The sequence below is a fragment of the Leptopilina heterotoma genome, unplaced genomic scaffold (genome assembly GCF_015476425.1).
Source record: "Leptopilina heterotoma isolate Lh14 unplaced genomic scaffold, ASM1547642v1 Lhet_208, whole genome shotgun sequence".
NCBI classification, from domain to species: domain Eukaryota; kingdom Metazoa; phylum Arthropoda; class Insecta; order Hymenoptera; family Figitidae; genus Leptopilina; species Leptopilina heterotoma.
Window position 1 is genome coordinate 404744 of NW_025110923.1, and position 13104 is coordinate 417847.

General features: G+C 31.1%; 1 protein-coding gene across 2 annotated transcripts in view; it reads left to right on the forward strand.

The window, feature by feature from the left end:
- The window catches only part of LOC122501297, a 323656-nt gene that overhangs the window by 218498 nt on the left and 92054 nt on the right, over nucleotides 1–13104 (forward strand). The gene's annotated exons all lie outside the window — the stretch shown is intronic.

The window sequence follows — 13104 nt, forward strand, 5'->3', positions numbered from 1 at the left end:
CGAAGATATGAAAAAAGGAAAAACGGGAACAAAATTCAACAGAAAGTTTTTCATTTGTAAAATAAAGTATTTTTATAATTATTATACTTTTACTCAAATTACAGTTTTTATTTTCTGATTAGATAGTCGATATTATCAAATCACGTTTGCGAATCGTATATGCGGAAACTAAATGTGACAATGGATTTTCAATTAGATCATCCAATAGAAAGTATTGTCAGCGTACGACTGATGCATTTAGTCCAATAATTTATTTGCCAGACCGTTAAATTGGCCCCATTCGTAATTGAATGCTTCATTAAACAATAAAAATTAAAAAAAAGAAAAACAGAAAATTCTCACGTCATGCGATTTTTTTATCCTAAGTTAAAATTAATAAATATATATGTGCGATAATTCTCTGCAAAGAAAATAAGCTTCACTAATCATCAACATTTTTTCCCCAAGTAGAACTAATGTTTCAAGAAAATAAATAGTTTAATAATAATATATATTAATTCGAAAATAAATTACTAGAATAAATTTTCCTTTACGTGTATTCATCTAAACTGAAGAAAGAAAATTTTGATTGAGTTTATCGATAAAACTTTTTAGTCGATTAAATAAGAAAAAGAAAATTCTTATTTTATTGACAATTTATGGATAGAACTTTTTTAGTAATTAAATAAAAAAAATTCTTATCTATTGGCTATCGACAGGAGGTTTGTAATAAATATACATTGTTCTCGCGTTGATCGTGATTCTCGTTCATCGCCACATTACCAAAAGTTATCCGCGCGCCTCATGCTTTGTCAAGAGAGACGGAGAGCGAGAACGTGTGTAGGTGGCACTAGCCGAAGTGAACAGGTCAAAATTGATTGTATGATTCATACGCTGCCACCGGCAACATATAATTAATCGTCGCTGTTGCAAGGTATTGTTTGTTGCGCGGACGTGCGTGAGAAGATCGATCGATTTGCAATAAATAGCCCCTTGGTTTCAGTATGCTTGGTCAATTCTGTGGTGAACGATGCTAAATTAACTCAAAATTCGGCAGACATTGCCCGTCATCACTAGTTCGTTTGTGTAATGTGAAATCATTGATGAAGCATTTTCAAAATGCATATGTTTCCGACATATACTTTCACCCCTCTCAAAATTCCTGGCAGGTTCTCTCGTTATACAAAATAGTTACATAAACGATAAATTGCAAACAATATTCTCCTAAATTCAATGAAATTTTCTACCCTCTAATAAAAACTTAATGCAGACAATTAAACATTCATTTTTTACCTTCGTTTTCCTTAACTAATTCTTTCTTTCATTAAATAAGAAAAAAAATAGTATATTACATTATAAGGGCAGAAAGTTCGAAATTCCTGCACTGCGCGAAATGATGCCCGAGGCGAAGCCGAGGGCATCATCGCGTAGTTTAAGGCTTTCGAATTTTTGCCCTTGTAATGTATACTATTCTTCTTTATAGGTATATGGTCGAAAGTACGCTCGCTAATTTATTTTATAAGAAAATTGCAATCGTGTTTCATTTGACAGCCGGCCATCTTTATTTACTTTTGCTCCTCGCTTCAACGCCTCTTGCGGACACTCGCGAAGCTCTGGTTATTTCTCTGTCTCTCTCTTGCAAACAATATTCGCCTGCCCCGACATTTGATGCACGAGCGAAGCGAGTGCTTCTGGTCGGGGGCAGGCACGAAAGAAAATGTGAAAAAGATAAATTAATATTATATTTTCAAAAGAATTTTTCTGGTGGTACAAAATTAATTTTATATTTCTAAAATTCTAAACGTTCTAAGGAACACAATTTCATTATTTCTTCAAATTATTAAAATTTTATTATAACATTTTGGCACGTATTAAAAAAGAAATTAGAAATTTTTTAATTATTTTATTTTTGTTTTTAATGTTTATTAAAATAAGTTTTGAAAATTATTATATCAGCAAAAGATTTCGTTCATTTCAATATTCAGAGCTTGTGGATAATAAATTTATGAAGTATAAAAAGTTTTCTTGATAGTTTTTTTTCTCATTTTATATTGCGATAACAATTACTCGTTAAATTGTCATTTAACTCAAAATTTTCTTATTTACCGACAGAGAATTCTTTTACTCCCGCTGTAATAGAGGTTGGGTATGAAAATCAACCAAACCACAAATGTTTGACTTTCTGCTGCGAAATCGCAGAGGGCAGTACGTACTTTCGACCGAGGTATGAAGAAAATAGTATATTACATTATAAGGGCAGAAAGTTCGACATTCCTGCATCGACATTCCTGCATCATCGCGATGCAGGAATTTCGAACTTTTTGCCCGTGTAATGTATACTATTTTTCTTTATATCCGGCCGAAAGTACGCTTAATAATTTATTAATTACAAATCTTGCAATCGCGTTCGATTTGACAGCCGGCCATCTTTTACTTTTGCTCCCCGCTTCAGCGCCGCCATCGGCAACTCCTGAAGCTCTGGCTTTTTCTCTATCTCTCTCTAAAAGAAAGACGCCGTTATTGACTTTCGATGCCGGCCTCGACATTTGCTGCACGAACGAAGCGAGTGCTGCTGATCGGGGGGGGGGGCATCGAAAAGACAAGCAAAATCCAAATATAACTACAATTTTAACAACTAAATAAATAATTAATTGCAATAAATGACCAAAGGAATAAATGAAAGTAATAAAAAACAACCTTCTAATATAAAATAAGTTTTTTTATTTATTAATTGTATTAACTATTTTTCAAATCTGATAGAGTACAAAAATTATTTATAATTTTTTATGAAATATAAAATTTATGTATTTGATACATAAATTTTTGTTTACATCAAAATTGAGATCATATTGAATGTTCCCTACGATATTCAAAGATTCTAAAGTTTTACATTTTGATTCATTTTTTCTTAAAGTAAAGCACCAGAAAAAAAACAATAAGCTTTTAGGTTAACTGTCAATCCCTATACGTCTGGATCACTCGCGCTTTAAATTCTCTGCCGGTAATGCAGAACAGCTAACAACTTTTGCTCCCGCTGTAACAGAGGGCGAGCTTGTGCATCGACCAATGCACAAATCTTCGACTTTCTGCTGCGAAATCGAAGCAGGAAATACGTACTTTAGACCGAGGTATGAAGAAAAATGAATTAATCATAAAACCAAAAATTATATTTTTCAAAAATTTTTAAGTTTTTCTTTTCTTGAAATTATATTATTTTTATCATTTTCACTTTTAAATTAGTCAAAATGACTATAATACCTTATTATGTTATGTATAAATATGTTGTATATATAATGAATATGTTCACTATGTTTCTAATATAATAATATTTTTAATTACAGTAATTTTATTGTAATTTCTTTTGAATAAAATTAGCCTCACAAAATAGGGCAATTTTAAGAAAAACTGACGAGGCCCTGACCAGCTTTTCCCTAAGTAGGGCATTGGTCGGAAACAGCGTCACACACTAGTCGGGCACTGGTCAGTTTCTCTACCCAGAGCCACACCAGAGATCAGGAAAACTGTCCAGTACCCTATCAGGCACACATTTTAATTTCTGCACGGGATACGCAACAGTTCGCTTTGTGTGTTTTTAGCACACTTTTTTTCCGTGTACAATTCACGATTCAACAAAGAAAAAAAACACATGCTTCCCTTCTTCTGTAACCCTTGCCAGTTATAAAAAATTTTATATAGTTTATTACCTGTTATTATTAAATAATAAACACCTCCTAAAAAAAGTGAAAAAATCACAAGAAAATCGTCGAAAACGATTTTTTTTAGTAAAACAGATAAAAGATTTGTTCTTATGGCTTTTAGGTTTTGTAAACAAGAAACTATCGTCTCGGTGCAGTATTATGCAAAATATAATCGCCATTGGTTAATTCGTTTGTTAAATAAGGCCGGTACCCCGTCTTGCCCCACTCACCCCTACACGGAAAATCTTTGTTCAAGAAAGATTACAAAATTTCTTCAGGAAATGAGAATATGGAAAAAAATTTATAAAAATAGTTAAAGTGTCTATTGAATTATTACTAATGGTTTTTTCTGATAAAATAAAGAAAAATTTTGAAGGTAATTTTAATATTAAGATCTGAAAGAAGAGTTCTATTTCTGATTTCGCACAAAGTCAGGCGTCATAAAATAAGAATTCAAGAGCAGTTTCGTAAAAATACGGGCTAGCGTGAAAAAAAAATTAAATGTCTGTGAGTTACGCTGAAGGAACAGACCTGCGCAGACACACGGGTCAATTTGTGACAAACAATTTTATTTTCTTGAATAGTATATACCCCAGGCGGAAAAGTCGGACGAATGTCGGAATTTACAACCGGGTGGGATCCGCGCCCGTACCTACCGCAAGTACCGACGGTCTGTACCGATTCGGAACTGAAAAAGCAACCGGCGCGGTACAGATTATGCTCCGACTGTCGGATCCGTCTTCCCACTATTGTCAGTACTGGCTAGGTACTGGATTTCTTCCGCCGGCGGATCTTATTCTTCTGCGGCGTCGGAAGAATGACGGATATGTTAAGTCTGTACTGGCTCGGTGCTGGGCCGGATCCGACTGCGGATGTCGTCATTTATTGTCACATTATAAATCACATTATAAATTTATTTTCAATAAATGTGTCATAACTAAATAATTATTACAATAATTAATTGCATTATTTTAGAAAATAATGATTAATTAATAAATGAATTTAATTAAAATATTAAGTAATTATTTATTGAGACTTTTTTCAAAATTAAACAATTAAAAAAATTTGTTGTGCACTTATACTTTATAATTATTATAAATAAATTTATACTATTAATATAAATTTATTATTATTGAGATATTATTAATTAATATTATTGAGAATTAATAATAAATTATTAATATTAATAAATATTAATATTAATGTTAATAATTTATTATTAATTCTCAATAATATTAATGTTAATTAATAATATCTCAATAATAATAAATTTATTATTATTGTGATATTAATTAAAATTATTAATATTATTATGTTCAATATTATTATATTGAGATACAATTATTTAATATATTATATAATAATAAAAATATAGCTGTAGCATTGACGCGTAGTTATTCGACAAGTTTTATTTCAGCTTGTGACACTTGAGAGTATTTAAGATTTGAGAGTCCCATGCGAGCGTAGCATAATGGTTAGCGTGCGAGATTTCGGTGCGTAAATATTCGGTTAGGCGTAGGTTCGTACCTCCAAGCGTTAGGATTTTTCAAATGTGTATGTAATAAAAAATTGCGTTTAAGTGTATAAAAAAATAAAAAAAATGTGTAAAGTGAACTGTCAATGAATTGTCATCAGTATTTATCTTTTGCAATTAATTATTATTTTTTGTATTGATATATATTTGTTGAAATTATCATTTGGATCCAACCCGGTTGTCAGTCGGTAGAATGCCAGCGCTCAGCTGGCTATTAAATGAAAAATCCGCGGTCGGTAGATTGCCAGATCCCAGCCGGTTGAATTATACACGGAACGGCTTCTCCCGGCCGGTCAGCGGGCGGTAGAATGCCAGTTCCGAGCCGGTTGCCAGCGCGCTCCTGGCCTAGTCACTATTCGGTAGAATGCCCGTTCACATTCGGTTGGCAGGCGGTTCCCAGCCAGTACAGTTACACCGGCGTCAGTACGGGCTAGGATCCGCGCCGGTTGGAAATTTCCGCCTGGGACACTTAATAATTTAAAAAAAAGAACCATTAACTTAAATACATAAATTTTATAAGTCTAATAACTTGACAGTATAAACTAATTAACACTTTTTACTTCATTTCGGAACGGCTCCATGATCTCTAGCGAAACAATAAAAAAGTAATATTCTGAACATATTTATGTTCAAATTTAATTTTTCAAAAAACTATTATTATGACTTTGACGAATTATACTATGAATTTAATCAATTCATTATTATCACTTTCAAATAATCCGTTAACCAAGCATTATCGTATGTCAGTTATGTCAGTTTAGGCTAGGGTCCTAATCACCACCTCACCACTCATACAGATGTACTTGCGTAGTGCTTACTGCGCATCAAACGATTCTATTCCAGTTTTGTAATTTTCAGAAACGCAGAAATAGAAATCTTACATGACAAAAAATTTGAATACTTTTAAAATAATTATAAAGAACTATTAAATCTTTTGAAAGAAATATAGAATTATTTCAAACATTCTCCGAAATTATTTCTGAAATTTCATTTATACCTTTTCCTAAAATATTAAAAAGGATTTATTTCCAGTTTCGTAAAAATAGAGAAAAGTTTCATTTATTATACAAAACATTTATAAACAGTCATAGAATTTTTTCCATATCTTCATTTCCTGAAGAAATTTTGTAATCTTTCTTGAACAAAGATTTTCTGTGTAATTATTTATTTTCTACTAATCATTAATTATTTTCTAGTAATTGATGAAGCAAAAAAAGTTAGACAACATTTTACTAATAATTAGTTGTTTCTAACTTATTCAGATTTAAAGAGTATACTTGGAAAAACGAATAAATATTAACTTTTACTTTAGTCCTACTGTTGTTATATAAAAAAAAATATTTAACATTTTGACATTACGTTTAACATATTTAAAGTTATCAATAAATTGAAATTTTTATCCAATTTTTACAAACCTTTTATTCTTTAAAAGACTTTCTACAACTCTGTTTCTTTGTTTTAGTTAAAAAGTATAAAATACATAAATTTTATTTATTTAATAATTTTTTAATAAAATATGTTTGTTTTCAAAGAAACAGAATAATATTACAGAGACTCTTTTAAAGAGTAAAATGAGCCTTTATTTGTATAAATTGCAGAAAAATTGCAATTTTGCATATTTCTTTGCATATTTAGGGGAAAGTCCCCTAACGCCGGACACTTATAATTCTTCGACAAATGACAAATCATCCGATTAAAAAATTGTCGAAAAAGTTTGCGGAAGAACGTAAAAATAAAGAAACAGAGGGCTCGGTTTGTCAATAATGCGAATGACCACGGTGAAAGCACAAAATTGTTTTTTAAGCGAGAAGTAGATATACAGGGGGGCTTCTGGACCAATTGGTATTAGTGTGTGTCGGTGTGAGATGTGTGTACGTGTGAGTGCGTGTCTGTGTGGGCACGTGTGGGCGCATGATTTGACCTTGGAATCTGACCTTGAAATTCTGATGACGGGTGCGGGGTGCAAATTTCTAAAGGGGGTCATGAGCAAGATTGTGGGTGGTGGTTTAAAGTATGATGGGGGGGTCATTTGCAAAAAATTTTGTGTATATTTTAAAACTTGTGCCATTGTTGGTTAAAAGAGGTGGAGTATTGTAGATAATTTACGACTTATTTTTATGTGACATATATAATTAACGATGTCAAAAAAAATGTATTTGTATTTCAGACATGATTTTTGTAGAAATTGGATGATTGCCTTTAAATTCTGATGATGGGTGTGGGTTAACGTGCAAAGTTTTGCAGAGGGGGAGTATTACCTAATTTCTTAACCTATTCTTATGTGACAAATAATTTACGATGTTAAAAAAAATTACACGTTAATACATGATTTTTGTTTGATTGATGGAAGGGGAGGGGGTAAACGCAAAAAATTTGCTGGTGAACGATTAATGTCAAAAAATTCTGAGAAATATTTACTGTTTATGGGTAATACTGATTTTACTACCTTTTTCTCCAAATAATTAAAAAAACAATACCAAGAAATATTTTCTGGGTGTAGGTAGGTAGTGAGGGTGGGGATTATATACATAATATATTATTATTTTAACTCGTGAAAAAAAAATTTGTTTGTGTTGAGACGTGATTTTTGCGTGTGAAGAAAAAGGGTGGGATATAAGGCATTAGTTTCGCGAGTTTAGTATTAGATTTTCCGTTGTAATTCATCCTGTGACTGTGACTAATGTTAGTTAATAAAGATCATAAGAAAGTTAAAGTGAGTGGACTTTTCAAAAGTATTGAAAGAATTAACAATTTACTACAATTTCGTCAAGATATTAAGTTGGTGACTGAAAATTTACGGAAACTTAAACTAATCGAAAAAGAAGAAGAAAAGGAAGAAAAAAGTGGATTTCAATAAAATCAACAATGTGGCAAAAATGTTGCTTCCAATTAAATCTATGAAATCATTGAATGTCGGTGAAGTGCTTCATGTTTCAAATTTAAGAATTATTGACACACGATATGAACAAAAAGTTATTATCCAGGTTGATAACCAATATATTATATTTTTACCACAAAGGATGTTAAAAGTTTTTCTTGACAATGAAGGTGAAGTGTTTAAGGACATGAAACAACAGGTTGAACAAGGACAGGTGTACTTCAAATTCTTGGGTGGGCAGTATAACCATTTTGAATTTCAATCATCAAACGCAAAATGGCTTATTTACAACGAAATCATTTAATACTTTCTACAACATATAACTTGAGTGCATCTTTTACTAAGCAAGTTTTCGTTGGTATTGCTGCAGACAATTTAAAAATTTTATCATTACAAGTACATTTAAATAGTAGACATCCTCGAACAACCATAGCCTTATCAGTGGATGAATGGGATTTTATGCAAAGCTATTTCATGGAAACGATGAAGTTCTTCGAACAAGAAATGGATTAGAGAATTTTTCAAACGGGTGATTCAATAATAAAATTTGTTATTTACTTGGGTCATCGTATGGTATTAATTTTTCGTACGGGTAATAACTCATCATCACAACCATTTTTAATTAGTGCATCTACGTTTGAAACTTTAAAAAATTTAATGGACTGTATTCAACAAAGTATACTGGATTCCGAAATTGTATCAGTGCAATATGGCGTATATAGTATTATTCAAATTCTTGGACAGATAGTGTTTAAAAAAACTGCCCCGGACGTAAAAACTGTTGAAAATTGTATCAAGAAAAACTTTAGTTTAATAAAAGGAGCTTTAGTTAATAGAAATTATTATTCTGTTAATATTGCTTCATTGTTTTCTGGTCTTTGTACTTTTCATTTAGAAAAATTATGTGAACAAGTTGTATATATTCTACCATCGCTGCAAATGATTGGACATTCTATTATGTTAAAGAAAAAAAAGTGTACTGATGTGTTCTTAACAATAATAATAATAATAAATCAAGTTTTTCTTGATAAAAACTACCAGATAAAGGATTATTTTGATAATCTTTTAAGAGGTAAGTTGGTGGTTGAGTATTATTTACCTAGTAAATGGTAAAGACTTCTGTTGTCCAATTTGTTGTATAGCCTTTTTCAAAAATATGTTTCAATTTACTGATGCGTACCTTATCACCAATTTTAAATTTTATTTTAACAATAGACGACTTTACAGTAAATTTTTTATATACATTAAATAAGATTTTACGTTCATTTTTTTTTTGCTAACATTTTTTGGTTTTATTTTAATAGTACGATGCACAGTGTTATTATAAGAGGAAATTAAATCTTGTAAAATATCCAACCATTTATAAATACCTTGTAAACTAAATTGCATCCACATTTTATTTTTTAAAGTACGATTAAATCGTTCACAAATTGATGCTTTTACATTACTAAACGTAGAGTACATATTTATTTTTAAATTTTTTATGAGGTTTTTAAAATGTGAATTGTAGAATTCTTTTCCTTGATCCACATGTAAATTTTTGGGCACACGACCTTGTTCCAACACTGACTTCATTGCAGCTGCAACATCTTCACCAGTTTTATTCTTAACAGGAACAGCTTAAGCAAATTTAGAAAAATTATCGATGACAGTTAAGATATAGTTGAATCCCTTGTTTTGTTTAGAATACTGCAACATTTCCACAAGATCAGCTTGCCACGTTTCATCGATTGCACGGATATCCAATTTTCGTCTAGAATAATTTCTTCTAGCTGGTCTGTGCAGTTCTTTAACCAGACCTAATTTTTCATCATTCATTTTTCTTTCTAAGTGCTAATATTCTGTTATCTAATTCCAAAATATTATTAGTGTTTAGATTCACTAATCTATCTAGTTCCAAATAGTTTGGTTGAAAAGTTTTATAAAATTCTTTATTAATTTCCAATTCTAGACTTTGAATCATATAGGCAGTGTCATCAATTGAGGCCTTGGATCCAATAACTCGCCCGACGCTCGGAGGAACGCGCAACTACCAGTCAGTGAGCAGTGAGCGCCTCTGGGCCACTCACTGCTACCCGACTGGTATTAGCGCGTGCCTTCGAGCGTCGGTCGAGTTATTGGATCCAAGGCCTCAATTTGTATTTTTAAACTTTGTATGATATTAAAATTATCAAGTACCACTTTTTGTAATAAGTTTTGCACTAACTCCAAGTTCACTGCATCACTTTTACTTGATGCTTCTGCTACATTCCGTAATTGTCTGTATTCAATATCGTAATGTCCTTCAGATGTAACCTTGAAACCAATACCGGGAGGACCACGTATCGAATTATCAGTTTTCTTAAAAGAACGTCCAAATACATCGAGAGACATTGTTGCACTAATACACCTTGTAGTCAGCAGTCATTTGATAAGTAAATAAAATTAAGATCCTACTTTGTCTTTCCCTGAATTTTATCAATTCTATTCTCTAAATGAGAAATAATATCAGAATTTATACGCACAGAATTTTTTAAATCTGATATGTCTTCTTCAAAGTTTCTAAAAAATTGTTTATTAATCTTAAATTCTAAACGTCTAATTAATTGGAGCGTGTCAGTAATTTGTTTTCTTAAAATTGATAAATTGTTATACGTTTCTTCCATGTCTTTTTCTAATAAATTTTTAACCAACTCTAAAGTTACATCATCCTTTGCTTCAAATACTTTGCTTTTATTAAAAGCACGTCCAAACACGTCGAGAGACATTGTTTCAACTGATTTTTTAATAAATAATGTTGCATCCTAAAAAAAGTAATCTTTATTTGATGCGGATTCCTCTAAACTGAATGCATATTTTCCTCTTATATATGGTATCAAAAGTAATATACTTCGCTTTAGAGGATTTTTCTCTCCAATATTATTTGCTAATTATGGTTATGAGATAATAAATAAAAGCTTTTTTGATGCACTGAATTAAGCGTTTTTAATTAAATAAATATAATTAGTTATTAATAGTAAATTACTTACATTAATTAATATATTTCTTGTTTATTTACTTCATTTGAATTCAATGTATTTGGCATTTGAACCTCAAAAAATTGTTTTGTTTTATTTTATTATTAACCACCAAAGAATAAAAATAATATACATTCAAGTTGAATACTTTTGTTTTGAGAGGAAAACTTGAGAGGATATTAGAAGAGGATTTTTCCTCTAACTATGAGATTACTTTTTTTAGGGTGTGGCTTCTCGTAGTTCTTCAATAATGGATAAAATTTCATTTGAATGACTTGAATTTCCCGCTTTTTCAGAGGCTAATATTAAACGTAATCGATCGACTAATTCATTTGGATCATCCCAGTATACATAGTCAAATTTACTTCCTTCTTTTGCCAACATGTATGGTGGTATAACATTTCCACCTGAAGTACTTTGTCTTTTATCACCACTTTTTCTTGAAGTAGAAATTAATTTTTCAATAAATTGTTTAAATTTAAATGATTTATTCTCGCGAATATCACCATCAGCTACATAGTATTTTCTATGAGCATTTGTTGAGAGAATTATTGTTTTGAAATTTGCAAGATCCTCTTTATTTACAATACACTCATTTGGCACTTTTTTAAAAAGAAGCTCAAGTAATCCTAAACTATTGGCAAAATTTGTTTAGAAGATCAATTCTCTGAAAGTTGCGTTGGATCTTCTTTAAATGTCGCCGATATAAATGATTCTTTATTTATATTATAATCATCATTATCATCATTGTCAGAATATCTCTCTTTTTTTGTTTCATTTTTTACATTTTCTCTTTTAATTGTGTTCACAGTTTTAAGTATTTCAATGTCATCAACCAGTTTCTCCAAAGGATTAACAGTAGGTTTAAAAGTATCCCCTAGTGCCTGTTCAAAGGACTCTTTATCTAATTTCAACAATTTATGTTTATGACGAATTGCCTGACTAGCTTTTGCTAAGTGCTGCGCTATATCTTTCTGTTTGTGAATTTGTTGAATTCTCAAGGATGATGACATCTTGATTGAGTCAGATCTCAAGTATTACTAATCAAAGAGGCTATGTAAAAATTCTTTTAAGTATCAGAAATTTTTATAAAACAATCAAAACCTTTTCTATATCTACCACAATTTAATTCACTATCCTTTTGTCAATGACAACAAAACCATATTTATCACTGTTCCAACAATGTGAACACAATTCTCGAAATTTGTTATACAACATATCTGTGTTTACATGATCTTCATATATGTGTTTTAGATTTAAATCATCCTGCTTGAAAATTATCAAAAAATTCACATTATCGCGAATTAAATGTTTTGGAATTCGTGTATAAGTTTGACACAAATAAAAACAATGAGTCTATGGCGACCTATAGAAAAAAATTCGCGTATTCTGTCTTTCTTATCACAGACAACATCGTCAAATACAATTGTAGAATTTGGTTGTGCTTCATTCGGTTGAATAACTTCCTCATGTTCTTTAAATGGAAAATACTCAATACCATCAACTAGTTGAAGAGTTTTCTCTAAAAATTTATATTTTGGTTGGCTTAATGACTTTGAGAAGATGTAGACATTTTCAACGCGAAGTCCATTAGGATGTAAAAGTAAGGCGAGTAACGCATTTGTTTTTCCACAATTGGATGGTCCACAGAAAATTGCACGTACGGTATTTGGCAGTAAATTTCCATGACGCTTTCTTTCAGACTTTTTATGTGTTACATTATCAAAATCTGTCACAGGAAGTTTTATATTTTGCGTTTCAAAGTCCATCATTTGATCTGAACTGAGGTAAAAAGTATAAATACATGGGTTTTAATAGATACGTTGTCAGTTCATCGTAGGCTCCTGGGACAAGGTGATGTCGAAATGCTTGATACGTTCACGTAGGTTGTTTATGTATTGGTTGCATAACCTAATGGTTGACACGTTCACGTAGAATGATTATGTATTGGCTGCATAACTTCACCACTGATAGATCTTCAAAGAGGAGAAGCGCAAAAAATAGAAAACAACATTCCAG